This window comes from Felis catus, chromosome C2, assembly GCF_018350175.1.
Source record: "Felis catus isolate Fca126 chromosome C2, F.catus_Fca126_mat1.0, whole genome shotgun sequence".
Lineage (NCBI taxonomy): Eukaryota > Metazoa > Chordata > Mammalia > Carnivora > Felidae > Felis > Felis catus.
Genome location: NC_058376.1, coordinates 93807144 through 93822612, shown reverse-complemented (window position 1 = coordinate 93822612; position 15469 = coordinate 93807144). Strand labels below are relative to the sequence as shown.

General features: G+C 41.1%; 1 protein-coding gene across 6 annotated transcripts in view; it reads left to right on the top strand.

The window, feature by feature from the left end:
- The window catches only part of FNDC3B (fibronectin type III domain containing 3B), a 361319-nt gene that overhangs the window by 193717 nt on the left and 152133 nt on the right, over positions 1-15469 (top strand). The gene's annotated exons all lie outside the window — the stretch shown is intronic.

Here is a 15469-nt window from a genome sequence, read left to right as displayed (position 1 = left end):
ATGCTAGAGGATATTGGAAAGATAGTAGAAACGGAATAATTTGGATGCTCAGTTGAGAAAAGAGAAAAAAGCAGTCTGTAAGGCATGTGTTCAATTTCATTTAGACTGGGCTCCTGAATCAGAAGAGAGTCCCAGCGTTAAGTACACTACTGATACCTGGCAGTGAAGTCTGAGTAAAACCAATTGCTTTTCTTTTTTTAAATTTTTTTTTTCTTTAACATTTATTATTGCAAGACAGAGAGACACAGAGTGTGAGCCGGGGGGGGTGGGTAGAAAGAGGGGGAGACACACAGAATCCGAAGCAGGCTCCAGGCTCTGAGCTGTCAGCACAGAGCCAGATGCGGGGCTCAAACTCACGGACCGCGAGATCGTGACCTGAGCCGAAGTCGGTCTCTTAACCGACTGAGCCACCCAGGCGCCCCTAAAACCAATTGTTCATATGGAAGAAAACTGACCTTTCTACCAGTGAAATTCTACAGTGGTCGAATGCGTGTACAACATCTTTTTAAAGCGCACAGCACATATCCTTCAAGGAAATGGGGAAGGTGGAACCAAGAGTAAAATGTCTTAAGAGACTTGTCATCACCAAGAAATCTAAGGAGCAAAGTACATTTTGTCATGTAGTTGTGGAAAGAATCTCTCTCTCTCTCTCTCTCTCTCTCTCTCTCTCTCTCTCTCTCTCTCACACACACACACACACACACACACACACACACACACACACACAAATTCTCCTGGCTGGACATATTTGAGAAGTGCCCAATACTGGTCCGTCCCTATGTGCATCACCTCTGCACTGTATCCCCACAGTTCTTTTCCTCAAATACATATGGCTCCCTCGTTCAGATCTAGAGTTGGGTGTACATCACATAGAAGCAGAGTTCAGGTTCTCTAGTAGAGGATGGATCTTGAGTAGTTAGCTTTGCTCTCCTTTTGAGGGCCACCTTTTCCTGTTGGCCTCCATTGCTACCACCTTAAACTTCTATCCCTGGGATACATCACAGTTCTTCTCTCAACTACATACTTTTGTACCCATTATTTCTCTCTTAGAATACTCTAGAGACTTTCCTGGTCTGACAGTTCAGTCATCCTTCTCATTCAAATAGCCCTCCCCAGTGTGACCTTTCAAAAACCTCCAACACAGAAATGGCGGTTCTGGTTTTCAGCATCTTTGGTGCTTTGCCGCCCTCTCCATCATGAAATACAGTATAATTTTATAGCCATCCTCAAGAACTCTTAGTGCCTCGTTGGGATTATATTTGAGAATCTAGAGTACTGCCTGGTACCCGATAGTAGGTACTTGATAAATGTTTTTAAATGTAAGTGACTGGCCAAGCTGAAGTAAAGTAAGTGTAGCATAGATTTGCTTCAAAGATTTAGAGGTTCAAGTAGAGTAATAAAATACCTGACAGTTGGAAAATTAGCAAGATCAAAGGGATGTATATCTACAAGAATGAAATTCTCTGTATGTGAACTTAAGAGGGAAAGGAATGCCAAGACAGTGCAGAAGAGGAAAGAATAGTCTCTTCAACACATGGTGCTGGGACTGGATATCCAAATGCAGAGGACTGAAGTTGGACCTCTACCTCATAGCATATACAAAAATTAATTCAAAGTGGGTTATAGACCTAAGTGTTAAGAGCTAAGACTGAATAACTCTAGGAGGAACATTTCATAACCTTGGATTAGGCAATCAATTCTTAGATTTGACAGTAAAGGCACAAGCAGCAAAAGAAAAAAAAAAAAAAGAGATACATTGCATTTCATCCAAATTACAACTTTTTGTGTTCCAAAGGACACCATCCACAAAATGAAAAAGGAACTTAGAATGGGAGAAAATATATGCAAATCATATATTTCAGGAGGGACTTGTAAGATTCTTTATATATTCTAGATACAACTGAAGAATAAAAAAACAACCCAATTGAAAAATGGGCAAAGGATCAGAACAGACATTTCTACGAAGAAGTTGTATATATTGCCAATTAGCACGTGAAAAGATGCTGAATGTTATTGTTTTTTTATTTGTTTGTTTGTTTGTTTCTGGTGCAAAAAGGTGGTTTTATTAAAGCATGGGGCCAGGACCCGTGGGCAGAAAGAGCTGCCAAGGTGCTGAAAATTGTTAACCATCAGGGAAATGCAAATCAAAACCACAATGAAATATACTCCACTTGTACTAGGATGGCTGTAGTTAAAAAGATAGATAATAGCAAGTGTTGGCAAGGATGGGAAACAATTGGAACCGTTATATACTGCATGTGGTGATGTAAAATGGTACAGCTGCTTTGGAAAACAATTTGGCATTTCCTAAAACAGTTTAATATAGAGTTACCGTATGACTCAGCTATTCCACTCCTAGGCATATGCCCAGGAGGAATAAGACCCGTGTTAACGCAGAAACTCTGAGGTGAATGTTCATAGCAGGGTAATTCCTAATAGCCCCTAAAGGGAAACAACCCAGATGTCCATCGGCTTTATGAATGGGTAAACTTGATGGGATATATGCACACAATGGAATATTATTCAGCCGAAAGAAGCTACTGATAAATGCCAAAATGTGGATGAACGTTGAAAATATTACACCGAGTGAAAGAAGCCAGACACAAAAGCCATATACGGTATCATTCCATTTATTTATAATGTCTGGAACAGGCAAACCCATGGACGCTGAAAATAGAGGGGCTTTTGCCGGGGGCGGGGAGGAGTGACTGCTCCTTTTTTTGGGGGGGGAGGGTAACGGAACCGTCCTGGAACTTAAACCGAGGCGGTGGTCGTTCGGTTAAAGTGTCTATATCAGACACTGTAAAAAGATGGATTTCATGGTATATAAATTATATCTCAACAAAGCTCTTATAAAAGAGAGGGGAGAGGGGGAAGGTAGTGACTGCTACTAATTATTCATCAGTAAACAATGGGGCAGCTGGGGAAGATGGGCCAGCCTGCATTGGTGTGGGTCACAATGGTGCTAGTAACTACTGTGTGTGGTAGGAACTAGCCTGCCAAATGCTTTCGTTACATCTCTAGCTTTCGCCGTCTTAATCTGACACGGGAGGAAACTGAGGCCCTGAGTAGAAGGAGGATTGCACCCTAAGCATTTCGGAGCTCACCGACCTATTTCCCTCTGTGTTGTGATTTCAGAGTCAGCATCATCCTGCCTTGGTGTATATATTTGCTTTACGTTACGTGGCTTTCTGCCAGCGTGAGTGCGGGCGTGTGGTGCGCCTACTGGTGCATCTCCAGGGCTAAAACACCAGCTACTCACCTGTGAGGTAGTCCGTCATTGGAAGAAAATCGAAGGGGGCGGTGATTAAAGATGTTACGTCAGTAACTCTCATCTGAGTCGGTGGAGAAATTCTGGATTATAGCCTTCCTTACAGAATTTGATAGCTGAAAGTGCTTTAAGGATAAGTTGATGAAATTGGTTAAATACAAATTAAATGTCAGCAATGCACAGATCATCTTATCGAAAGACGAACATTTCGTGTTGAAGGCAGCTCTGGGTGCGGTCAACAGCACAATCTAGGCTGTTGTGGGTTGAGAAGGACTGAACCCAGGGACCTAAAGATAGTGTGGACTTAGGGTGGGATAGGAGGGCAGTGGAATCTTGTCATCTCAACCCAATAATCTCTGATATTGCAGGCTTTCATGTCTTAGAGCGTGTGCGTGTTTTGCGCTTTACCTTTTGGTGAGAGGCTAGGGGACGTCTGAGGAAAAAGTAACCTGAGCTTTTCAACCTAAGAGAAAATAGAGGCTAAGTTTTGTTTCAACTGTAAGAAAGTAGACTTAGATAAGAGGGAATTTAGTCTTATCACACTCATCACCATTATTTCCTTTATATAAAAACAATTACGAATGTGATTAGGGCTGAAACTGGGGGTGTTAGGGTGAATTCTACAGCTGGGAAGAATACGGACAATACTTGAAGGGGCCTGCTTTCAAATTCCACCATATTTCACCACGGCTACTTTCTGTGTAACTTCGACAAATTTTTTCGCCACATATGTGAATACCTACCTGATAGGGTAGAGGTAAGAATTCAGAGAAATGTTACATGAGGTCTGTAGCCCACAGTGGGCATTCAGTAAATGATAGATGATATTATGATGAAGACTGTTAGAACAATTTCAGTGAAAGTTTGGCAGACTTTGCCTTCCTAAATGCATACCGAGACTGCGCAGTATGAAGCAAATTTTTCCTTGCATTGTGTACTGGCCGTGGCTGTGGTTTTTCTCAGATTTTTTAACTTCATCATTAACTTACGAATGATTTATATGTAAAAATCTCTTTCTTTTTTTAAAAAATCTTTTAACATTTATTTATTTTTGAGAGAGAGAGAGAGAGAGCCAGAGTGTGAGTGGGGGAGGGGCAGAGAGAGAGGGAGACCCAAAATCCAAAGCAGGCTCCAGGCTCCAAGTTGTCTGCACAGAGTCTGGCGCGGGGCTCCAACTGATGAGCCGTGAGATCATGACCTGAACCAAAGTCGAGTGCTTAACCGACTGAGCCACCTAGGCCTCCCAATATGTAAAAATTTCTTAAGCAGATGCCTTAGCGTTTTATTTTCCATGCTTCCATAGTAATTTATAAAACATTTTTCAACTGTTACAGGGAAGACTTCATGTAGACCAAAAGATTTAAGCATATGAAAAGAAAATGTGAAACATCCAAGTTAATGTTCTGTCATTTGGGAAACCACTCTTTTCCAGATTAACTGATGTGACTTAAAAACTTCTAATAGTGGTCAAAATAAATGTTCTTGTTGTTATACCACAAGTACATGCCTTCCCTCATTTCATTGTTTTGGGGATTAGTTAATGGGTTCAATACCTGTTGAAATTGTGTATATTCCATTTCCCTTGACCGGGGAGAGGCAAGAAATCTATTGAAAATACATGTAAATTTTGGTTGGTCATTCTCCAATGGGGATTGTTTTAAGAGTTGGCCACAAGTCAGAGCCCCTGTGAAGAAATAATGGGGTCTGGTAGGTGGAAGACATGGAATGCTTTTTCTCATTTTGCTCAGCCAAGCTAGCTGAGAGCTATAAACATTAGCCTCAACTGCCTGCCTTTGGTAGTTAAAACCTGGGACTAAACCAATGCAGGGTTCCACCTTCAACATTGTGAAAATGATGAACAGAAAGAATAGAGGATTGCCCTGTGCCCTGATAGACTGAGAATCAGACCCATGTGGTGGCCAGTCATAAGAGAATTGGAAGCTCTTTCAAAACTTTAAATCCTTTAGGGGCGCCTGGGTGGCTCAGTGGGTTAAGCATCCGACTTTGGCTCAGGTCACAATCTCACGGTTTGTGAGTTCGAGCCCCGTGTCAGACTCTGTGCTGACAGCCTGGAGCCTGCTTTGGATTCTGTGTCTCCGTCTCTGCCCCTCCCCTGCCCTCCCTCCCTCTCTCTCTCTCTCTCTCTCTCTCCCTCTCCCTCCCTCTCTCTCTCTCTCTCTCTCTCTCTCTCTCTCTCTCTCTCTCTCTCTCTGTCTCTCTCTCTGTCTCTCTCTGTCTCTCTCTGTCTCTCAAAAATAAATAAATGTTTAAAAAAAAAAAAAGACTTTAAAATCAGAAGTTAGGAAAATGTTCCACTATGAACAGAGTGTGTGCATGGCGACTGGGAGCTTCTGTGGAAAAGAGCAGAGGACTTACATGTCCGTTCTGTTTTAATTCCATTATCAACAGATTTACAGCCACTTTGTTTTTCATTTTATGGCTTATTTTGTCTGAGGAATCAATTACTGACAGGGTTGGCAGTGGTAAATTAATGTGCCAAAGACGTACCCTCCCTCAAAGCATTGTGCGAGTTTCCTCTTTCTGAGCCTTCTCTTTGTCTCCCTGTTCTGCCTTTTCTTTTGGATTTCTGTCCTTTGTTTCTGAGATCCTGACATTGTGGCAGAGCACAGGGTTAACAGGAGGAAACATGAGCATGAGCGGGCTCTGCGTCTAACCCCCTGTGTGATTTTAGGAATAGTTTTATTTATTTGGGCCTTCCACTTGCTTTCTTACTTGGTGATTGTTGGCCTTCCTCCCTTTTAGCATGTAAGTTTCACAAGTCCAGGGATCCCGCACGGCCTGTGCATCCCTGGGTCTCTAGTTGTTTGAAAGGTGGTCTAGCACATAAGAGGCATTTTTCAAACTTTGGCTGGCTGGCGTCATTTTTATTTTGTAGAGGGGGAGGGGCAAGGAAAATGTTTGAGGATCTCTGAGGTTCTTTTCTGATCTAAATTAGATGATTCACCTCTACTGTTCATATTATTCCTTAAAAAGGAGACCCAAGTGAGAATGTAGCTAAGTTTCCATAAGCAATCATTACCAAAATGGTGTGACCTACTCCTTTGGTATTTAGCATTCTATTGACTAAAATGCTGACTAGAATACTATGTGTTACTTCTATAGAAAAATGATAGTTGATTTTTCTTTCTCTTTTTAAGATAGTATTTGTATTTATTTTTTTTTAAGTGTATTTAGTGTTAATGTTTATTTGAGAGAGTACATGTTCTTGTGCAGATGAGTGGGGGAGGGGCAGAGAGGGAGAGAGAGAATCCTCACGCAGGCACCAGGCCATCACCCTGACACAGGCTGGGCTCAATCTCAACGAAGTGTGAGATGTCCTGAGCCAAAATCAAGAATCAGATGCTTAACCGACTGAGCCACCCAGGCGCCCCAAAAGATTTTATTTTTACGTAATCTCCATACCCAACATGGGGCTCAGACTCACAACTCTGAGTTTAAGAGTCACATACCTTACAGATTGAGCCAGGCAGATGCCCTGATTTTCATAACAATAATATTGAGACAGTGTCACATGTAGAAATGACTTCTGAATCATTAATAAGGATTAAATTATGACATTATATTTAACTTCATTGCACAATTATTTTTTTTTTTAAACTTAGTAGCCCACATTTGTCATACGTAACAACTGTTTTTGGAAAAACACCTTTGCTCTACTTGTTGGGTACAGAAGCTTATTAAGGTTAGGTGGATTTTATATTCCTGCACACTCTGAAATCCATCTGGTTTATTAATTTAGATTTACATTAATAATATAGTTCTTTTGCTCTGTGATAAATATGATCCGAGTATCATCCCAGATTCTTAATCCTCGTGCTGTAGAACCCAATGGTGGATTGGTGAGGCATTTGTAAACGTAATACACAAAATTCAAAGATACACTCTAGAATAATCCTCCTATGTGTCCATGGGCATGAGTGTGTCTGAGACACGGGAGTGGAGAGATGTGATTGGCTCTCTCTTCCGTGCAGATCCATGGAGATGGCCTGGGCTGAAAAAAACAGTGACTACCTACAGATTCCTGTAGTGATATCTTTATTAATATATTAAAATCATCTCGGTTTGGCACAGATAACACCATCAGATCTCTACTTACTGTTTGTCTTCTGACAAATATTCTGTTCCTTAAAATAGCATTTCCATTTAGTGTGAAATACTCATTTGGTCCATTTTAATGATTGAAATTCTGTGGTAATTGTTCTCACTTCTCTAGTGTGCTTATGTGCCATACAGATATTGGGGAAGATTAGAGTTGATTTTTGATCTTCAGATGTGGTTTCTTTTTCATATTTAGGTTGGTGACACGCAACAAAATATGATAGAAAAGGCACAGCATTTCTATAGTACTTGGGTATGAACCTTGACCCCCCCATAGGTTAAGTTACTTAATTGCTCCTAGAGGTACTTCACCTTGAATTTAGGACCGTGATGTTGCCAGAACAGTTAAGTTCTGTGCCGAGGACTTTACAAGCTATTAAATGATATACAGATCACAGGAGTTGTTACTGTCACCTTTAATTGTTACACCAAACCGATCACTTTGCCATTTTGCCTTTAGCATCAGTGCCCAGGGCTTTATTTCTGCGTGGAGAAGAGGCATCTTGGCCATGAGCAGTATCTTGAGATCTTAGCTCTTTCTAAGCAAGGACCTCTCTATCCCTGTGGGATCCTCAGGTGGGGCAGTGAGTGTGGTAAGATAGAGCTGGACTTGGTTCTGCAGCTCCTAAGATGTTTCTCACAGCTTGTTGGGCATCCTTTTTATAAAACCTGAAAGGTCTTAATTTACTACCAGTGTCCCCTCAACTACAGCAATTACAGGCTTTACTGAAGGTGATGGGTTAAAGAGATGCTACAGACGACATACCTGTTTCCATCATCCTCTCCAGCTCTCAGGGGTTTAGTATAAATCACTGGGTAGTTAACCCAGATAGAGTTAGGTGTGTTTAGTAGAGAACTGAAAGTTGGTTTTACTTATATGTATGTGCCTTAGTGGCGTTTTTGCGAGATTAAAGATTTACGTAAGTGTGAGTAGCTTGGCCTGTTCCTGTGTGTATAAAGGTGTTGGCATACTGAAAACGGGCAGAAGGGCGGTTACTATTTATGCCAGTATCTTCTTATGCTGATCACCTCTGGAGCAGGCCTGTGTGCAAGATTCATGCCCAGAAAAGGACAAATGCCACATAATGCCTTCAGCTTGTGATCCCCTATATAGCAACCTCAGATTTGTATCTGGATCTAACCATTTCTGGCTTAGCCTATACCTAGCTGTTGCATGGAGTTGGCCATGTGGGTTAAAAATTAAGCCTTGGGGCGCCTGCGTGGTTCAGTCAGTTAAGTGTCTGACTCTTGATTTTGGCTCAGGTTGTGGTCTCATGGTTCATGGAATCGAGCCCCACGTGGGGCTCTGCACTGACAGCACAGAGCCTGCTTGAGATTCTCTCTGTCGCTCGCTCTCTCTGTCCCTGCCCTGCTCAAGTGTGCTCTAAATAAATAAATAAATAAGCAAGCACCAATGGAAAACGTTAACATTTATAGATACAACCGAGTGTATAGGTAAAAATGGGAGTTTTTGTTTATTCACGAATCACCCTTATTTCTTAAAACCTTTGGTTTGGTTATTGGTAAAGCAGATGAAATTGGCTGTTTATTTACCATTGACAAGAACTGTTTGAGAAAAATAATTGGAACTTTTCTTGATTCAGGGGAGAATATTTATTATCAATCTATAACTATTCTGCAGAACAATCTTAAGACGTTATTGAAAGGGTTTTTAGAAACCTAGAAACATCACCAGTGATTCATTTTTCCTTCTGGCTACAAAACCAAGAGTGCTGTATGTCCAAAGGATCTGGTGCTAAACCTGGAGGGTTTATTGTCTAAAGTACAATGATGATGGGATGTTGGAAGGAGCAAATAACATTTCATCAGTGTTAGCCATTACAGATAGGAGAAGGGAAAATGAGAAGTAGGGTTTGGTGTTTTCAACCACAGTTGTAATCTTTCAATTTGAAAAGACAGGAAAAAGTAAGTCAGGAGATTTGGGCAATACGTTCGATTCTGCCACCGTTTTTAAGTCCAGTAACTTAACTTCATCTGTAAAATAGAACAACACCTTGCTCCTATAACTCTGTGCTCAGTCACTCTTTGAATGTTCCTTTATTCCGGTTTTCACTTTCTTCTAATGGCACTTGGGTGATGAAGGGGGTAGTTTCCACCAGGGTAGCAAGAAGGGGATGGGCTAGGGAAGGGATGGTCATTAGGTTTCAGGACTCTTGTCTTCCATGAAGAACAGACCTGCTTTTCCTCTTTTATGTTGTTCACTATATCAGAAAATGCAGAGGGAAGGGTTAGTGCAAGAAGGAAACGTGAGAACAAAAGTAACACTTTTGTACTCCTGGTTGGTGACGAATAAAATTCCTCAGCTGCATTTGCAATGAAAGTAGAACTTACATTGGAAATGTGTAATTTTTTTGTGCCTTTCTTTTGGTAAAAATCGCATTTATTCAGAATAAGAGGTTCAGGAATGACAAGTGGGGAATTAACTGGGTTTAGATTAACTGAGATTTTAGAGTAGGATGTCAGATATTTACCTGAATTAAGGGGAAAATTTGATAGTGGTTGTGTAAATAAGTCCTGCTAGACCTCAAGTTTAAGCAGATAAATCCTTGTCTTTCCTTCTCTTTTCTCCTTCTCTTTTCCCTTCGCTTCCCTCCCCCCCCTCCCCTCCCCTCCCCCTCCCCCTCCCCTCCCCTCCCCTCTCTTCTCTTCTCAGCCAACATTTATTGAAAACCTCCCGTGTGCCTAGGCGTCCTTGGGGGATTTACAGTTGGGCGCAAGTGACAGATCTGTACACATCCTATGCTACAGGACAGAGGTGCTGGTGGACGGGTGGACCCCGGTCTGGTTGGGAGAAGCCTAGACTGTTTGCCTGCTCATTCCTCTTTCCATGCAAGTGTAGTGTACTATTTGGACTTTTCTTCTCCTTGTTCACTGCTCGCGTGCCTAGTTTTAGCTGAGACTTCTTTCCTTCCTGGAATGGCCTGGGAGCCCACTTCAAGGATGTCGGCAGCAGTTAGGAATTGGTTTGGAGCCTGAGTTTCACAAAATTGTTGGGTCCTAGTTTTCTGTGTGTGGTCAGCTTAGTGCTCTGGCCACTGCAGCAGACTGGCTGCCCGACCTCACACCCGGCCTGCATGCGTGTGGGTTCATGTGTGTCCGCGGACCGTCCGCGCTGCCTGCTTCCTGGATCATCTTTGGCCACCTGGAACAGCCTTTGAATGTTTTCCTTTTGTTTCCTGCCACGTAAGCTCTTGAGTGTTGTTGCTTGCAACCCAGAAGTAGAAGGGAGAGGGTTGTAGAAACTGAGGCGTTAACAAAAATTTCCCGTGGAGCATTTTATTTCAGTAAGGGGGACTTACCTTCTTTCTCTGTTAGCTATGAGAAAAGACCCTCACGATGTAAGTGTTATCACGAGACGCATTTTAGTGCCTGCGACTCAAAATCGGTCCCTTTCTTCCCCCTTAGGTCTCTGACCTTAGGCCGGTTTGCTGACCCTTTCCTGAGCTTCCTCCTCCTCTTAATCTCTAACGTGGGAATAACTGGATATGCCTCCCAGGGTTGGTGGATGGATTAATAGTAGTAATGGCTAGGTAGGAGTTTTCTGTTATGTACCTGTTACTGTTCCAGGACCTTAACATGCGTTGCCTTATTTCAGATAGAGGGTATTAGAGCAGCAAGTAGTCAATACAGTATATGTTGGTTTGTCTTGAGTCTTTTCACATCTCTTAATAACCCAACTGTTCTGTTTGCTGCGGTTCATTATCTACATCTTTGTTTCTCAGCAGTCCTAACTTCTGTATAGTTCTCCACATAACGAAAACTTTGGAGTACAGATCCGAGTGAGAATCTGGTTCTGCAGCCGAACCGGTTCTACATTTTAATCTTGCTGTGCTTTGGTTTCCTCGTGTGCGGCAGGGATGCTCATATCTAATTCTGCAGGAGTGAAGGAAGTGAAATAATCCATGTCAGGGAGCTGGCAGACCGAGGCACTGGGCTGTGGGTTTCTTTCTCTTCTCCCTCCGCAGGCTGCCCCCGGCACCCCCCCCCCCGCCCCGACTCTTGCCCTTGCCTCCACACTGTATCATTCTGTGTTAATGATTCCCTCAGTCATACTTTTAAAAACACTTGTGCAAGTAGGACAAAGGTTCTCCCTGTTGTGAACACCTTGTTCTCTAGCCTCTCATCCTTGTGTCTAGGCCTCAGGTTAGCAAGAATACTAGGCACATAGAAGTTTCTCCGTGAATGTCTATCGAGCAGAATAAATGACGCGGTTGAGAATCCAACCAGCTCATATTTGCTATCAGGCTCTGATAGGTGGTGTGTTAATTTGCTGGGGCTGCCATAACAGACCACCCAGACTGGGTTGCTTAGACAACAGGAATTATTTCCTCACCGTTCTGGAGGCTTACAAGTTTGGTTTCTTCTAAGGTTTCCCTCCTTGGCTTGTAGGTGACCATCTTCCTTTGGTGTTCTCACATGGTTTTCTCTCTGCGTGTTTGTCCTAATTTGCTCCTCTTACAGCAGTATCAGTCATATTGGATTAGGGCCAGCCCATAGGACCTCATTTTACCTGAATTACCTCTTTAAAGTCCCTGTCTCCAGAGAGTCACATGCCAAGCTCCTGGGGAGTTAGGACTTCAGTGTACAAATCAGTGAAAGGGAGGGAGTGCACAATTCAGCCCATAGAGAAACTAGCACAATGATCTTTTCTAAGGGTCTGTGCTTCTCCGGAAAAGATATGTAAGTGACTTCTCTGTTGAGTCACAGAGCTAGAAAAAAAAAAAATCTAGATGAAGAATACTAGATTTTTTAAAGAGTTGAGTGATGTTTGAAAATTTGTGACTTTGGAAAAAGCAGTAGTGCGTTCTGATTTCTGAATAGCACTTATGGGACTTAGTGTAATTTTTCTCTTTATATTATTCTTAGACGATAGACATGAATCCTACCAATTTTTTCTTCACTTTTGAACATCCAGTGCTTAGCTCTTAGCATGTGTTAGGAAATGATTGTTGAATTGAATACAGGGGATTTGTCTGTGTCCGGACAATGTCACAATTTCATTCACTATAAAAGCAAATGAATCTGTCCGTTTGATTGTCACTTGTGAAGGCGCATTTTATTGTCTCAGGGTTTTTGGACTGAACTCTTTCTAATATCTGAATTCTTCTCTAGTTATATTTCTTTATGAACCTAATTTTTAAACAAAGAATGGTATTACCACCATTTCCTCAGTTGTTTATTATTTTGTGCATTGTTATTGCTCCTTGGACTTTCTCACTCTCTGGGGGAACATAGGCAGAATTTCCTTATCCAGACTAAATTTGTTAATTAAATGCATTGCAGTTTGTGTTACAGAAGAACAATGAACAAAATATTCACCATATAGTTTTTACTTTGACTTGTGTTTCTGATTATTTGAGAATTAATATTTTATTTCTTGAAAATATTTTTAATGGTGAGGTAGGCCTTGACTTTAGGTAAGGGATCAGGTTTCTGAAAGTGTCCCATTACTCATATACATGTAAATAGATGTCTTTCACAAATCCCACAGAATAATTTAAGATAACTAAAAATGGGGCTGTGAAACGATTTTCATACATGCAGGCAATTTGTGGTTTCGAAAGGCTACTTGGTTTTCTAACTAGAAACGTATTTTTTTGTTTTGTTTTGTGAAGGGTAATTTATACATCAGATTTACTAATTTTTTGAATTAGTAGTGATACTCATTCTTACAAAATATGGTGGTAAAAAGATCATCTTTTAGTTGTCTTGTATTTTTGTTTTTTTCCCCCTGCTAGAATTCTTATCTTTGTTAGTGCTTCTTGTTCAACTCTTTAATGTTTTATTTTAACAAGTCAAAAATCATGATAAAATGAAAATAATTTCTTTTCACTGTAACTGCTCCTGTTTACAAGCCCACTGTTCTTCATATTAAGTGAGGACCCTGTTCCTGGTTTTACTACCTCGGTTGAGTCTGTGGGGCTGGTTGACCATTGGGAGTATTACAATAATGAAAATAATGAATGTTGCAAGTTTCAAGAAAACAAATACTTTGCTTCTGTGAACCTTCCGGTGTCTAGCACAGGATTGAATAAAGGTTCTGTGAAAGAGGAACATCTGGAGTATGCCTTACTTTTGTCTTAATAGCCAGTGGCAGAGTGGGGGAGAAAGAAGATACTATAGAATAATGCATGTTTATATCAAATAGAAGGAAAAATCTGTACTTGTACAAAAATTGTACAAAGTGTGCTACCAAATGTTATTTTAGGTAATACAGAAGATGCTAACATGTGTGTTACAATTTCCAATGTCACAGTTTTAAGCATCATTTCACATCTACCTGTAAATCGACAGCCATGCCTTCATAAATGAGGTTAATGTAATTAGCTTGCCAGAACCCAGAAGAGGTTACATTTATTTTAAAAAAATACATAAAAACCCATGTCTGAGGATGACTCAGAATCTTAATTTTAAGGAGTTAATATTGTTTTCTTAATGAACTGTTAACATGACCGTTAATTCTGAAACTATTACATTAATTAGTTCATTAATAAACATAAAGATTTTTGTTTTCTTAACATAAAGACTAATGGCCATTAATTCAAACGAGACCTATCTTATACACCCAAGTACAGACTAATGTTGATAAACTTGCCATTTAAAAAAAATTTTTTTTAATGTTTATTTTTGAGAAAGAGAGAGAGAGAGAGACAGAGTACGAGTGGGAGAGGGGCAGAGAGGGGGTGGTGGGGATACACAGAATCAGAAGCAGGCTCCAGGCTCTGAGCTGTCAGCACAGAGCCCGACACAAGGCTCGAACCCACAAACCGTGAGATCATGACCTGAGCCGAAGTGGGATGCTTATCCAACTGAGCCACCCAGGCGCCCCTAAACTTGCCATTTTGTATCAAGCAGTGTTTTAAAAAAACAAAGCTTTCACGGTAAATTTTTTTTATTAGAATGTTTTAGACATGATTTAAGTCATTTTATTTTGGCCTGTAATCAGCCTTCTGAGGTATAATGAGAAATCCATTCCAAAATACAAGTGTAATTTTCAGTGTATGTATGTATGTATTTAGCAAACATCCTACCAGTGTGTGCCTGATTGTCTTAAATACTTGATTAGAGCAGCTAGTCTCTTTGGCCCTGAAAGTCCCCTTCCTTGCATGGCCCTGACCCAAGGGTCTTTCTGTCTGCTGTCGCAATAGTACTAATTCTTTCAGGTCCCCGAAGCCCCCTTGATCCTGCCTTTCCCTGTGCTTTTCTCTGTACTCCTCAGCTTTCCCGCTTGATTATAGTATCTGTTGGGTTATTTCTTAGCTTGCATCTCAACAAAAGTGTTTCCTTTTAAACACTTTAAAGCAGGGAGCATGGAGTTGGCCAAACAGGCAGTTAACATCGTCATTGAACAGCCTTAGCCGCCTGCCTTGGGGGAACTTAGAAGGCTTTGGAGAAAGTATGGACAGAGTGTTGATGGGCTCACTCTGCTCATGGCAGGTCCCCGTCATAGTATCTGCCTTCACCACACCCATTACGTTGTCAGGATGTCTTGGGAGCACAGGTGTCCGTCTTGATTTTGGTATTGTTCAGGTTTTTTACTGTTTGGAATCCCCCCATTTCATCAGTGTCCTTGGTGTCCCAGACTAAATGAAACTTTGGTACTCTTAGGGCCTCTGAAGTTAATGTTCTGCCCTTGTACAAATGGAATGGTCATGCTAAAGCCGTAATGAGTCCAGTGCCATCAGGACAATCTGGAAAGCTGTGCCCTGTGAAGCACATTTGTTACTCAGAAATCTCTTCTTTCTGGAAAACCACTGAGCCATTAGTTATATTCAGAGTCATTCCTCACATCAACTTAATCACAAATTAAATTCACTGTCTTCGGTGAAGTCTTCAGAAGTCTTCGTGATTTCTTGGAAAATGTATGAGACAAACAGGATTTATGATCAAGCTGTTGATCTCTCCAAAGAGTTTTGTGTAATCAGAATCACATGGTTGATGAAAAGTTTACTTTCATACATTTTCATTGTCAAATGTTACTGTTTCTAAAACTCATTTAGCTGGTTGAATTAGAGAAGCAGAATTCAACATGCACTAATTTTTTTTTTTTTCCCTCAT